Source organism: Colius striatus, chromosome 9, assembly GCF_028858725.1.
Source record: "Colius striatus isolate bColStr4 chromosome 9, bColStr4.1.hap1, whole genome shotgun sequence".
Lineage (NCBI taxonomy): Eukaryota > Metazoa > Chordata > Aves > Coliiformes > Coliidae > Colius > Colius striatus.
The window spans coordinates 23,734,647-23,748,975 of record NC_084767.1 but is presented as its reverse complement, the minus strand read 5'-3'; the positions used below and the strand labels follow the sequence as shown (position 1 = coordinate 23,748,975).

At 43.5% G+C, this 14,329-nt stretch overlaps 1 protein-coding gene across 6 annotated transcripts in view; it reads right to left on the bottom strand.

Annotated features, from left to right (window-relative positions):
- Positions 1 to 14,329, bottom strand: part of ACKR3 (atypical chemokine receptor 3) — a 125,465-nt gene that overhangs the window by 17,640 nt on the left and 93,496 nt on the right. For 3 of the 6 annotated variants that reach the window (XR_009819289.1, XR_009819287.1, XR_009819292.1), the window contains one exon: positions 3,260 to 13,664. The exons of the other annotated variants lie outside the window; for them this stretch is intronic. The gene's annotated coding sequence lies outside the window, so the exon portion shown is untranslated. Of the gene's footprint in view, positions 1 to 3,259; positions 13,665 to 14,329 lie in introns of those variants that run through there. 6 annotated transcript variants of the gene reach the window in all.

Below are 14,329 nucleotides of genomic sequence, written 5' to 3'. Positions count from 1 at the left end.
GATGGGTAATTCAGGTCATACACAAGGCCATTGACTTGAGCTGATACAGGGCTTTGCAGGCTCCAAGAGCATGAGGAGTGTGTGTTTAAGTTGGCTGATATTAGAAACAGCATCTCTACCTACTTCCCTCCCTCTCTCTTCCCCAGAGTTTAAGCTGTTTGGGGGACCCATTGCCACAGCAGACCGAAGCAGAAAGGCAGGGAATGCACCTACCCACTTAGCCAGCAGAAGTGGCTGTAATATAGTCATGTGATCACCCAGGCTTTATGCTTGTGGGCAGAGGGAACGAGAGTTTGCGTCATGTATGTCACAGGCTTTTTGATTGCTAAAGCAGGAGTTTCCTATGTTGGCTGAATTACAGCATCATGGCTGTGCTGCTGTCACTTTAATGTGCTGAGTAAGGCTCCAGGTCTGTAAAGATGCTTGGGTTGCAATGGCAATCTCAACCCCAGCTCTCCCAAGTTCCACTGCAGGGCTCCAATTTATCTTCTCATTGTCCATCCATCTGTACCATACCACCCAGCTGAGGATATCACTCCTTTGTCAGTCCTGTCCTCTCTGGGCTCACATCTCATTCAGCCTTGTCACACCCTGTCCTCTCCTCAAGAGCACTCACCCAAATATGCACTCAGTCTACATGTTCCCTGAAGGCCATTTTGTCCTTGGTCCTGAAGAGTTCATGACCAAACCACTGATGATGACCAGCCCTGAAGCCTCTCTGTATCTGGCAGATGATGTGGCTGCAGCAAGCAGAGCGAGGCATGCATGGGAACCAGCGAAGGCAAGGGAAGGAAGCACGGAAACCTCTCATCTTTGGAGAGGCTGAATTTCCTCCTTAGCCTTAACTTGGCTCCTGAACCATTTTGATGGAGACTGCCATCACAAACAATGTTCTCTGTTTTCCTGACCACAATCTGAGTGAGAATTGAAACCCACTTTGTCAGCAGGGTGGGCATTCTCCTCTTGTTTTCAGGAAAGAAAAAAACAGGAAGCCAAGGACAGCCCATAACAAACTGAGTCTCCTCCATCTTTCTTCCAAATTCTTCAGAGAGGTGATGTCACTCTCATCATGATATAGAAATAATATTTATCTCAGCTGCAACCAACATACATCATCTATAGCGTGGTGCATGTATACGTCTGCCACACATCTGGATGCCTGGGATGAAGGAGATGAGTTCAAACATAGCCCTGTAACATGAGTACAGAAAGAAATGCTGGCCATCACCCAAGCTAAATGGCCAGGACCGTTTATACACAGAGCGAAGGCAATGGGTAGCCACTCAGCTAACTACACTCATGCCACACTTGCCAAATCACAGGGGCTGAGGTGACCCTGACTGGCATTCCCAGGACAACAACTTTCAAGCAAGAATTAGCTCAAAATACAAATAAAGTCCATGAGATGGGAAAGCCTCAAGAAAGCACACTCCGTGCTGAACATTCAAGAATTGTAGCCTTGTTAGTACCCCCCCCTTCCTGAAAATACTCCTATTTTCTGTAGCAGATTTGAAAAGAACAAAATCCTTAGAAAACACAACTTTGAAAACATGCTTTTTCCTGGAAATGAGGTACTCATTGGGTTAGGGGAAGGAATGACACATCTTAGGCTGTTCTTAGGCATCTCAGTATTGTTCTCATCAGAAAATTTTCTCAGAAATGGTGTTCTGTGGCACTACCTTGTTTTTTGAGAGCATTGTGTCAGAACAGATTGATTTTATCAGAGTTTACGAGCTTGGCTTTATCCAAGTATTTTGTCTGTTTCATTTAAGTTTTGCATAAGCTTAGATAACTCAAATTAACAGGAAAAAAAATTGTAATTCAATTTCAATCAGTGAATTATTTTTTCTCATTGAAAAAATAATCACTTTGTGGGTAAATTTGACAGTCCATTTTGGCATGGAAGGGAAACAAATTTTCCTTTAAATTCCTTTTCAAGTTACAAAAAATTTCATAGAAGACAACATCTGGTTCCCACATGTATCTGATTTTTACCATGAGGAGGCCTTTAGTATGGTGTCTCTTCACATCACATAAGATTAATTCAAATTGGCTTGGATGGGAACAGTCCATGAAGGCTAAGACCTAGAAGGAAGAAAAAGCAAAAAGGCACCCGAAGAGTATACTTTTGCAGAGTTGGTGGATTCCATTGGGAGGTCAATGTTAGGTCTGATTTTCTTTTTCACATGTTTATTAGTGACACAAAAATTCAGCACAATATGCAAGTACAACAAGAAAAAGACAAAAAAAAAAATCTAGTGAAGCTGATAGCAAAAAACCTAGTATTTCCATGATGTTACTGGTTAGACACCTGAAGTAGCATGGTCCTTTCCAGGCACTCAACGCTGTAATTTGGAGGGAGTTCATAGAAGAGGAACAGAGATGGTGGAGATGGAGGTGTTCAACTTGGCTCAAGGAAAGGCTGGACAGAGTAACAGGCTATAAGCACATAAAGAAAATAAACAGCCCGGAAGAAATCCTGATCTTGTTGTAGCTGATGTCATGACTTTCACTGACTTCACTGGAGCCAGTATTTCACACTAAGGAGGAAAAATAATTCTTTAGTGGTGGAGAAACCAGCAGGAACCACAGGACAAAAATAGAGGGGGCCAGACTGCAAGTTCAGTATCAAGGGGAAACAAAGCAAGAAATTTCAGCTCAGTTCAAAGAAGTAAAATCCAGAGTGCCAGATAACTGATGCAGAAAGAGCCAACTGCAATTTTTAACCTTCTAATTAAAATAAGGTTAAATAAAACTAGTGTTACATATTCATCTCTGATGAGAGAGGAAAATTGAATGCTAACAAAAGCAACACTACACCCCCTGCAGCCAAACTCCCAATTGTAGCAAGAGGCAGCATCTCCCCGGTTTAAGTACAGATGGTTTTATATGGAAAATGTAAATAAGAAATTACCATCTGGTTAATAAAACACACATCTAAGATAGATTTGACTACATGTCCCCAGCTGTAAACATTTAAAAATATTAGGGTTTTTTCAATGCTTTAAGGTTTTCATCCAGAATGCTCATGGAGGAAGAATTCCCATTGACATCAAAAGTGTTGAACAGAACCACAAAGTGTCCTCTGTCTATGCTATAAATTATTAATTTCTATTGAAACTCACAGCTATCTGTGCAGAAATGTAACCAGACCCTGCTGCCAGAATGTATAGTGCACTGCTCAGTATCTGATGAAATCTAGAGGCTATTGGAGAAGGTGGCTCCCAAAATGTATAGCATATGTGAAAAACAAGGCAGAAGGCAAGCCATTTTCATAAAATGGTAACTTTAATGGAAAAGTGTGCTTTGGGGATGGAATATATTTACACATTTGAGTTGAAATTGTCAACCAGTTTTATTGCTATAAAGGGAAACACATTCTTGGGGAAGTGGAAACACTCTTGGTTATTTATTCTAAAGTCTCTTTTTTTCTTCCCAAACTGACATACTATTAAAATAAACCTCAAAAGAACTAATCAACCCTAACATCAAAGCAAAGTGGTTTACTCTAAGTTGCACAGAAAGTTTTGAGTAACTCGCTTAAAGGAAAAGTCTCTTGTTTTCTTGCAAAGAAGCAGTGGAATTTCCAGTTTGGCTTGGCCACCTACCCATTTGGTCCACTACATCCATCTCTCCAGTGAATGTCAACTTCAGCTCTGCCAACACTTCCTACAGTTTTCCCCACCAAGGGTGGGTTTTATTCATGATTAACATTAGAATAAATGACAGATGAATGATAGGAAGCCATTTAGAGCAAGGAAAATGAGCATAACCCAACGTGCTTTCAAGTCAGAGAGGTGAGTCCAAGTCGTTGCAGGGCCTTTGGCTAAGTCTGAGGCAACCAAACGGAAATGAGAAAGCACAGCCCTGAATTCTCACTCCTGCCACTGCAACATATTAGCTGTTGGAGTCTGCTGCCAATTTTTATCTTTATAAAGAGACCGAGGAAACAGAACTGCAGGAATGCAAAAGCAGGTAAGATAGCATCACGCAGTCTCTGAGTATGCAAAGAGGAAATACACTTCAGCAACATTTAGAAGAACCCGTCAATTTCATGAGATAAATAAGCAGAGCTGCCATCTTCTATGTGTGTTTTGGAAGTAGCTATAGCACTATACATACTAGCATTGCCTGTTATAAAACTCTTGCCATCTTACTCAAGCTTTGTATAGGGTTTTTTAATTGTCTTTCTGGCCACTGTGAGCTGCAAAGCTGTGGAACAGCTTGCCTCCACTGTGTGTCTCATCGGCCCTCACTGAAAATGAAACAATAATTTGACTGTCCAGGTGGAGAAAGCAAAGGCAAGGTAAGAGATTTTGCCTGAAGATCACACAGGCAGTTTTTAGCAGGATATGATTTGAACCTTCTGATTCACAACCAAGGCCAACATGATCGGTTTGACTCCCAAGAGGTGTAAGGTGTATTACTGTGAGCCTACATTACCAGCATGGGACAAAAAACAGATGCTCCTGAAGGCTCTAGCAGAAACACACGGGGAATCAATGCTGCATATTTGGCATATTCATTAAAATATCCTCCAGCTTTAATTCCTTTTTAAATATACCATTTTAAAGTTAAGAATAGCACACTGGCATCATTCTACTGCTTTTAGCTACGAGCACTTCATGTCTTCAAGAGGCACCAGCAAGGGTTTCAGGCCTCATGATTAGATTCAACCTCACAGTTGAACTAGATGACTTTTAAAGGTCCCTTCTAACCCAAAGTATTCTATGATTCTGCTACCATAGAACAGCAGCCATTGGAGCCAGTCCATCCCCGGGCAGACCAGCAGATCAAGCACAGGAAAGTTTTCGAAGCCAGATGCCTCGTGGCAGGAGGAGGGGTCCCTGTCAGTGCCAGCATCTGTCGCGAGAGAGGCAGGCCAGGCGCAGGCAGAACCACAGCCACTGCTGCTACTGAAGCGCCCCAAAACCATGAGAGTGGAGAGGAAGGACTGGGGCTGAGGAACTGGCATTATCACAGGGCAGTCTTCCTGCCTTGGTCAGAGCCAAGCACACAAAACACAGAAGCTTCTCTGGCCTTCTCCCAAAAAAAAAAAAAGAGTATTTTTAAGTAACTCAGTTGCAAGGGAACAGTGGCTGGACTGGGAACCCATTTAGTCTGACTATTCCCAAATAATACAAAGAAATCTGCCCCTTCTAAAGGAGGGAACTGCACCCTTCTCTCTTTATCAGTTCCCTAGCTCATTTTTCTTTTCATCCCCATATATCTGCACAGAACATTTCAGTAGACAGTGCCCCTTTTTTGCCCTAAAGCCAGCCAACTAGAGCCTGACAGGGTGTGCTGCTGGTGGACTGGTTCAGCCCCTCTGCTTCCTTTCTCAAAGAAGCAGTCTCCCCCCACCAAGCCCCACCAGGATCACAGATCTTTGTGGCCCTCCACAAAGTCATCCTCTAGAGCTGATTTTTTGCAAAGACTGTGGGGGAGGAGATGACCTGAAGCATTTTCTAGTTTCTTTCCCATTCCTCCAGCAAATGATCTCCAGACTCTGTCTGGCAGAGTGTGAGCAGAAAGTCCTCATGAACAGATAATGCTGGAGCACATACGGAAAACAAGCCTGGAGCTGTGTATGGAAGAGGAGAGGCATTGAAAATGTAAGTGAAAACAGCAAAACTAGGAGTGGAGAGGAAGGAGCCTCTCCTCCTAACTGCTGAAGTTCCGTGCATTGGCAAACACCACAGACACCTGTGCTCAGAAGCAGAAGACATGGACAACCCATCTCCAGCTGAGGAGGGAAGAGAAGGTTTATGGAGCATTTTCAGGTGGAGAGGGACAAAAGGAAACTTGCCCTTTTGGCCTAATGGCCAATCATGACATCCCTGCCCCCCTGATGTGCTCATGGGGAGTGATGACAGTCTTCTGTGGTACAACATGGGTTTTAAGTAGCCTCTTGTGGGGCTGCATGTCAAGATTACGGGACCTTCTGCTAAATTTGTGGGTCTAATATCTCAGGTACTGACAAGATGGAAGGGAAATGGGGAATCTGAAAAAAATAATTAGGAGACAAACTGGTCTTCACTTTCTTTAATTAGAGGGAGTGTGAAGATTGTTAGCTCCCCTCTCCCATGAAAGCAATGCTTACTATCACATGTGCCTGCCAGCTCATCTCCCTGCTCTGTTCTGGGGCCAAGTGTGAGCTGGTGGTGCTAGTGTGCACAGAAAAGAGGGAGTTTTGCTGTGTTTTCAGGGTGTCCCATCACATTGCACAGAGCCCTGCCTGAATATCCATGCTTGGAAGCACCAGTGAGTTGGGCAGGTCTGGTTGAGCAGCCCACTAGCTGCCCCAGGCATGCTGGGCAGAGCTGAGGGAGGCTGATCATTCAAGCACCTGCCACCACCTGGCATCACACAGCCATGGGTGTGCAATGGCAAAAGCTGCAGCTAACATGGACAAAGGCCATGTTCCTGGAAATGCAGTGCAACATAGGTTAGTGGTTGGACTTGATGATCTTAAAGGTCTTTTCCAACTAAAATGTCTCTATGATTCTATGATCCTTGGTGGCAACGCAAAGTCTGTATGGGGACTGTGTGCCACCTCAGTTTGCTGCAGGAGTTCAAATGAGACCCCAAGAGTTATTTTAGCACAGGTTATTGTGCATAAATATTTACAAATTGCTTTGACTACCTCTTTAAAAAAGAAAAAATAAGCCCTCCAAACCCCACTACTGCTTATTGCATCTTTAGCAAAATCTTTTCTTGACTTTTCCTATCCTTATCCCTGGGGCTTTCACTAGCCAAGCAAACCTCCCCATACACCAGCCTGCCTGTTCCTTTGCTGCAGGGCAGCAGACTGCTTGCTCGGGGATTAATAAACTTACACAGCACTGGAGGAATATCAGGGTCTGGTGTGAAGAAAAGAAACTTTTCAAATAACAGTACCTTTCGAAAAGTAGTACCTACTTCAAAAAGTAGTTCTATTATAAGCACTTGGTTTTCATACACGGCCATCAATGGGAGGAGTAAAAAGTTCACAGATGGTTTACTGACACGCAGCATATATGACTTGAAAGGGCTGAGACTTTGGGCAGGACTGAAGACCTGCTCTGGATGTCCTGGGCATGGGAGACCTCTCTTTAACTCTGTCAGTTACCAGCTATCTCTGCATAGAGAGTGGACTGGACATCACAACAAAAGAGCCACAGGGTGATTTCTTTTTCCCTTGAGTCTGGGCTAGCTGCACAGGTATCCTGACACAGAAGCACTCAGACTTCACCTCTGAAGGCAATGGAGAAAGCATCTGAAAGACTCAAGCTCAATGATGAAGTGCCTATGTCTTGTACAGATGGAGAGAGCTGTAGTGAGGAGAGACCTCTCTCCTGCAGTGAGGAGGCTCTCAGGATGTGGAAATATGGTTCTTTATGTGATGGGCAGAGGTGGATAGAGCTTTATTTGGGGACTAAGGTAGGATCTATTCCATTTTCCTCCTGGTTACCATACTTGGCCTGGGACTCTGGTTCTTCCCAAACTGACCATCCTCCTAGCTCGTCCAGGACAGCAGGGCCTGTGGCCAGTGAGACTTGAAACCTAAAACTGCTTTGTATGTCATCTTTTTACTTGGGAAAATATAACTCATTTTACGTCTGTAGCATTTGTCCTCTTTTGTTCCTAAAATTGTTTAGCAAATCCCGAGATAGAGCTGTCAGTCTGCCCCTGGCCATCTCTGCTGCTGCACATGAATGGGAACAGACTCATTTTGAAGTGTTCCTCGGGTAAGGGTGACCTACTTTCATGGCTGCAGTACAGTTCATTACGAATTCCTAATGATCTCATTGTTCCATTAAATGAAGGTTGCCACCTGTCCTGAAGACTTTAGATCAAGCTGGGATTAACATATCTGCTGACCCATTTCTCTCTTTTGTAGGGCAGAACTCCCTGATCAATAGTGTGGGGGTTTTTCAGTCCATTCAGGGTTGAACCTTAGCAGTGATGTGATGCTGGGCCCCATTAGCAGAGGATGCCGAGCATTGAAGCTCCGGCTGGTGCTAGGCACTGCTGAAAATCCTGGTCAGCCAATTTGGGCATCAGTTTCCATCTGCCAAGATCCCACCAGGAAAAAAAAAAAAAAGAAGTCAAACCCCATGCACATAATTTACTATGGAAAACAAACAAGCAAACAAAAAATCCAACCCAAAACAACAACAACAAAAAAGGGAATTGCTGAGGCTGCATTTATGGCAAATTAAATTTTTCAGATTTAAGAGAGAGTCTATAAGAGACTCTATTAAGGAGCTGGAGATTGCCTGCGATTTTGCTGTGGGCAGTATTATGGTAACGAAGCCTGTGTCATCACCCAGCATCAGGGATGCTCCCACATCAGGCAGTCCCAGCACAGACAGTGCTGGACATGGCAGGTTGGAAGCACAAGCCATTTATCCCAAGGAATAAAGGAAGTGAAGAAAGAAAAAGAGAGGAATAAATTCTCATGGACAGGCTCAGTGAGCACATTGCAGCCACATGACCTCAAGTGCACCGCTTTCTTCTCTCTCTCAAGGAAGGCAGAAGTACAGCTGCATTTTTCATAAATAGGAACACCCTAGCTTGATGTTTTTTAAAGCTGTCTAGACAGTAGAGCAAGACCTTATTTCAAGTCACATAATCACTTTCCCATTTTTCTTTGCAGCAGAGGACATTTTCCAAGATTAGACAGAAGCTGGTGGAGCAACATGTTATTAACCTTGGGTGTGCCTCCCCGCTTTAGGCACTCCTTGTCCGAGCTGGAGGTGCCTTTCTGTCTGATCACGTCTCGCCTTCATCTGTGCCTTCCCCCTTGACAGAAAAGCTGCTTCTTTCACTGGCTTGCAAAAGTGAGATAGAATTGTACGTGGGCTGCACACAACTGGGAGCACAGAGGGTGCTGTGGTAAAATGGCAGCTCTCTTTAGCAGAAGGCAAATGTTTTGTGCTCCCCAACATGATACTGATGCCTCCACCTGAAAAAAACATTAGAGGGACAAAAACAAAAAGCTGACCTTCACCAGGCAGATGTGTCGCAGGCTGTTGGAACAAGGCAGTCAAAGCTGCTGAGTGTGAGAACTGGGGAAATAAAGCTCTGTCAGAGAAGGATGCTCTGAGCAGAGACACATTCCTGTGTCACAGCTCGCACTGAGCAGCCTGCGCCTTCCAAGGCTGCCCGTCTCAGCATTCTTCTGTGCATTTTTCAACCCTTTGGCTTTTCCATGTTGAGACTGCAGCTGATTGTCGCTGAGCAGAGAAGAAAAATAAAATATCTATGTGTCATTTGACTGCAACACAGAGCCTGATCCAACAGCAATGGCTCATTGCCTGGAGACAAGAAGCTGACAAGAAGAGGTTGCACCAGGCACTTCTCCTGCAGAAGATGCTCCTCTAGGGCTAAGGACAAGGCTTTGTGAGAGTGAATGTCACGATACAGGTGCACAAGGAGAATCTTATACCAAACATGGACCGTTTTTCATTGCAGTGACATGTAGCGATCTGTGCTCAGGTTATCTGGGGCAAGCAGATCCCAGCTCAGTTTGTCACATTGAATTAAGTCAGCAAAAGCTGAAGACAAATAGACTATCACAGATGAGATTATTTCAGTTTAGAGAGCCAGAATACGAGGTTTGCTGCCCTGCCAGAGAAGCACCAAGTCAGCAGGATAGAAAGTTACTGGGTTTGGGGAAGGCATTTATAGCTGAAGCAAAGGGCATGTTGCTTGTCTGGGGTTACAAGAGCGCTGCTGACCCTCTCCATGAGCTCTGCGTATGTAGGGCCACCCATCAGAAGTAAAACATGTGGACCCGGAGAAGAGAACTGTCCTCCTCCCCACCTCTCTACAGGCTTGGCACATCTCTCTGTGCTGTTGAAGTGATTAACCATGCACAGTAGCCATCCTGGGCAGTGAGCTCTCTTTTTTAGCTTGCTTAGCATTTTGCTTTAGAGGATGCAGAACCTGACTTTGGAATTAATTTCAGCTTGAGAGTATCTGGAATTTCTCTGCCCCCTAAAATAAGCAGTTAAAATCATTCAGGGGAGCTGCCTTTCGTTAAACAAACTCTCTGCTGCTATGCAGAAAGTGAATACATGAGCTGCCTGATATTAATGCTTTACTTCACAATTTACATATCAAGTGCTTTAATTAATTGTTTTCAGTGTCATTGGTCCTACCATGAATAAACTTAAAAGTAATGAATTTGTAATTAATTCAAGTTTAATTACAATAGTTTGTCATTTTATTATTTGCAGTTATTACCATAAAGGTAATAAAAATTGCAGGATGTCACAACTGAATACAAATCCCTAATTAGAAGCAATCAACTCGTACCATAACCTTGAACAAGGGTGATTTTATTAATGTACCAACCCTGGAGCCTGAGCCGCTGCCTCACAGGTAGTAGCTGGTATGTCCTCAGCTCTGGCCTGGGGCTTTGTATGGTGTGGTTGGATCCACTTGCCCCTGCCATTCAGCAACCCTGGCCATTCCACCCCATTGAATCTCTTTCTCCAGGAGCTAGGTAGTCAGATATAGACCAAAGAAGCTTTTGACCACCTCCTCTGTGTTCCCCTTGAATGCACTGGTTTCCTAAAGCAGTTATCCACCATAATTTTATTAGCTATCATTTCTTCCAGGTCCTTTGGATGAGTTTTTCATTTCCTTTAAAATTCTACATTAAGTCCCAATTTCTGCATAATATTCTAATATTTAATTTTAAAACATTTTTTTGTGTAATGAAAGGTCATTCCTAAAACCACCTCGAAACCACACCTCTGACTTGCTGACTCCTGCAGCAGAAGTTCCTTTGGCCTGAAGTATGAAGCATAAAAGGAGAAGGGTTAAATTGTATTTGTGTGTGTTCCTGTTGCTGCTGTCTTCATGGCTATTTCCAGGACTCACAATACCCTTGTTCACATGCAGTTAATTCTTCTCACTTGAGGAAACAAGATATGCATTCCTTCATCCCTGCATTTTGATAGGCTCCAATCATGACTCACTGGCACATTTCCTTTGTCTTGGCCTAATATCTTAAAAAAAACATGTTTAAGAGCAGTTTTCAACTGGCCAGTCTCAAGGCATCTTCAAAAGGCATGAGAACTGCATCCAGAGCAGCAATTAGGCTGCAATTAAGCAGACTTTCCAAGTGAATGCCCTCAAGGGGTTATATTTGTGTTGTGGGAGGGAGTCTTCAGGTTGGCTTGTCCTATCCCACTAAATTTATCCCTTCTCATCATTCTTTGCCAACCTTGGGCTTGCTCTTTGAAGTCCTGTAAGTGGTTAGGAAGGAGTAACTCCATTTAGCTTCATTTCCTAGGGAAAACATATGTGCATTTGCCTGTTCTCCCTTAACTGTTACTGAATGTAGTGGCCAACTTCATACAAAACTCAATACAAGGTCTTGTTGCCACTCTATGCCTGCAAGTTAGGTGAAAACCAGGCAGCTGGAGAGAGGCCAGAGAAATCCATTTGATATCTCCGGATCGGTGGATGACTTTCACCAGGCTTGAGAAACCCAGCACACAGTCGGACCACAGGCAGACAGCATGCCTCCGAGTGTCATATTTCAAATGCAAAATGTGTCTGCTGCCTCTGGTTGGGAACTCAGCCACCACTTCATAAATCAACACGCTTGCTATCGCCTTTGCTCTGCAGCAGACGGTTTGACGTGAAACAATACAGTCCTGGAGGCATCAGCTTCCACGGGTTATCTTAACGGAAGGCTGACATCAGAGACCCACTTTATCCACTGGGACAGCTCACTCACTCAAGCTCACTCACCTCCAATTGAAATTCTCTTGCACAACACCTTTAGAAGTCTAAACAGCCTCTATTTTTAAGCTGTGATACAACAGCATTTTCACTCTTGCATCTAAGCGTCTCCATGTTCAAGAGGTTTACAGATACATTCAGCTTTAGACACGAAATACCTTCTGGTGAGCTGAGTCTTGTACATAAAACCAGCAGTATCAGAGGCTAAAGTGAGGTGAGGGGTAGAAAACAAATCCAACATAGTCCCGGGGTATTTGCATTTCTCATAAACATACTTGAGAAACCACTTAGCAAATGAATGTTAATTGTTCTGTAGAAATCCCATCCTGTTCAAAGGAGAAGGGGGGGAAAAAACAGCCTTAGGTAGATGTTGCCAATTTTTCTTTTGACATCCCAAATAAAATTCAGGTGATCTCATCCCACATTGATCAGGAGAGACTGAATAGGAACATAAAAAGGAAGTTGCTTCATGTTAAGTGCCTATTAACTGATGTTAAGCAATGAAAAAAAAAAAAAGCTCCTTTTGACAGCAAAAATCCATGTAAGGAGCTCATGAATGCCAGAACAAGCTGGGTATGGCTGAAGCTGTCAAAGCCATATAACTGCCAACCTTTTTAAACCAATTTAAGTGCCTTTGGTTGGGTTTGTGAGACAATTATGCCCAGAACAAACATTTACATGAAAAATGCTGTGGCCTCCTGCTTTTGTTGCTTTTTCAACCAAAGCCAGGGGTATTTTACATACTCTGCAGCTACAGCAGAAATAGATAAAACTTGACAAATTACCACAGCATACACCAAACAAAGAAAGGGACCTTTGAACTTCAGCTTTGTGGCTGCAAGAATGCTGAGCCCAAGCTTAAGTCATAGCGGTGCCCTGGTTTTTAGACTTGCCCCCACCACTGCATCTGGTCTCAGCAAGATGAAATGCAGCCGCAATGCTGGCTGACAGGCCAGGAACAGGGATGGATTTGAGTGTTATCTTTACCTGGGGGCCAAAAGCAGAAGGACCCTCAAAAACTAAGCACATCTCTTGGGATTCAGTGATTATCAAGATGAGTCAGAGACACCCCTCCTCCAGAAACACCTTAACTTCTGCACTTTGGCCGTTCGTTCAGGCATGTTTCCACAGTGCAAAGTAACTATAAAACCAAATTGAAATTGCTATCGTAAGCCAGTGCATATAGAGGAACAAGGAGTCACTTTGGGGAGAGTTCAGGTATTAATTGCTGAACTTGGCTTGACCTACTGACTGCATGGACCAATGACTCCCAAAAGCAGCTGAGGCTGAGGACAAGCATTCCTCCATCTCTTCCCTCCTTGAGCCTTCCTAGAAGCTTCTCATTTTTATGAAGCCTTACTCATTGAAGTGACTTCTGTCTCTCTTTTGCCTTGCCCAACAGCCCCACATCAGATGCATTTAAGGTGGGAGGGAAACCTCTTCCTCCTTCATTTTTCCATGGCTTTCTGTGTCTGTGACACATTAGTTAATCCATTGTTCAAGCCATAGTCTTGGCTCTTGTTGTTGTACAAACAGGAATTGGAGTGTCTTGACAGCTATGCTGCTTTCTTCTCTCTGGCTTTAGATTTTCGTAAATGAACCTGTCTAAGCTACGCCTCGCAATGCCACCATGTTCATTGTTTGTAGTATGGATTGATGAAACAGTATTAAAGCTGCTTGGCAGGGATAAGGTTTGATTTCCTGTGTTCAGATGAACAGCAATGTAGATGCTTCAGTAGGAAAAGCATCACTTGGCCTGCCTTCATGTCTGTCCACCAGCATTTCTGCAAGCCGGCATTTCTGTTGTTGAGTGCATGGCATCATCTCAGGGCATCCTGGAAAATGGAAACCATTCTCCTTCCAAAGATAAACTCTCTCTTTTAGGCCATCTTCTTTATATGGAAATACTCATCAAGTTCCTTAAAAGACAAACAAACAGGAAATTGTTTATGTACTACTAAAATAGAGTCAAAGTCCTCAATGGATTGACACAAAGGTAAACAAAACATGGACTCTGTAGAAAAAAAACAAATTAAAATTACTGCAGATTTCACCAAATAACTAATTTCTTTAAAAAGTAAAGTAGATTCATCTCTCAATCTAAAGTAGATTGTTATTTTTTTTTTATTTTGACCTTCATTCCTTCACTGAAATCTTTGCCAAAGCTTGTGGCAGCTCTCATTTTCAAGAAAGGGACACATATAACAATCTCTTCTATTTTTTTAAAAAGCAAATTTTGTTACCACTCCCTTTTTTGTAACATCTTTGTTTCCTCACCCATATCATTTAGTTTTCAGGCAGTAAAAGCTAAAAAGAGGAACCCTCTCCTGGTGATTCCTACCCTGGGAAGATGCGACTGTGAAGGACTGCATAACAGCTCACAAGCAGATGGAGGAAGTGGAGTGGCTGCAGAGCTGAAAGAGGTCTGGGGAGCATCTAACACCACGTCCCGTTATGTCCCTCAGCACAAAGCATTGTCAATGCATGGTGGTCACGCTGTAAGGTCTGGACAGGTTCATGCAATGAGGACTTCTCTGAGGCTTAGTAAATGCAAAGCAAATGCCCAAACCCAGAACAAATGTTT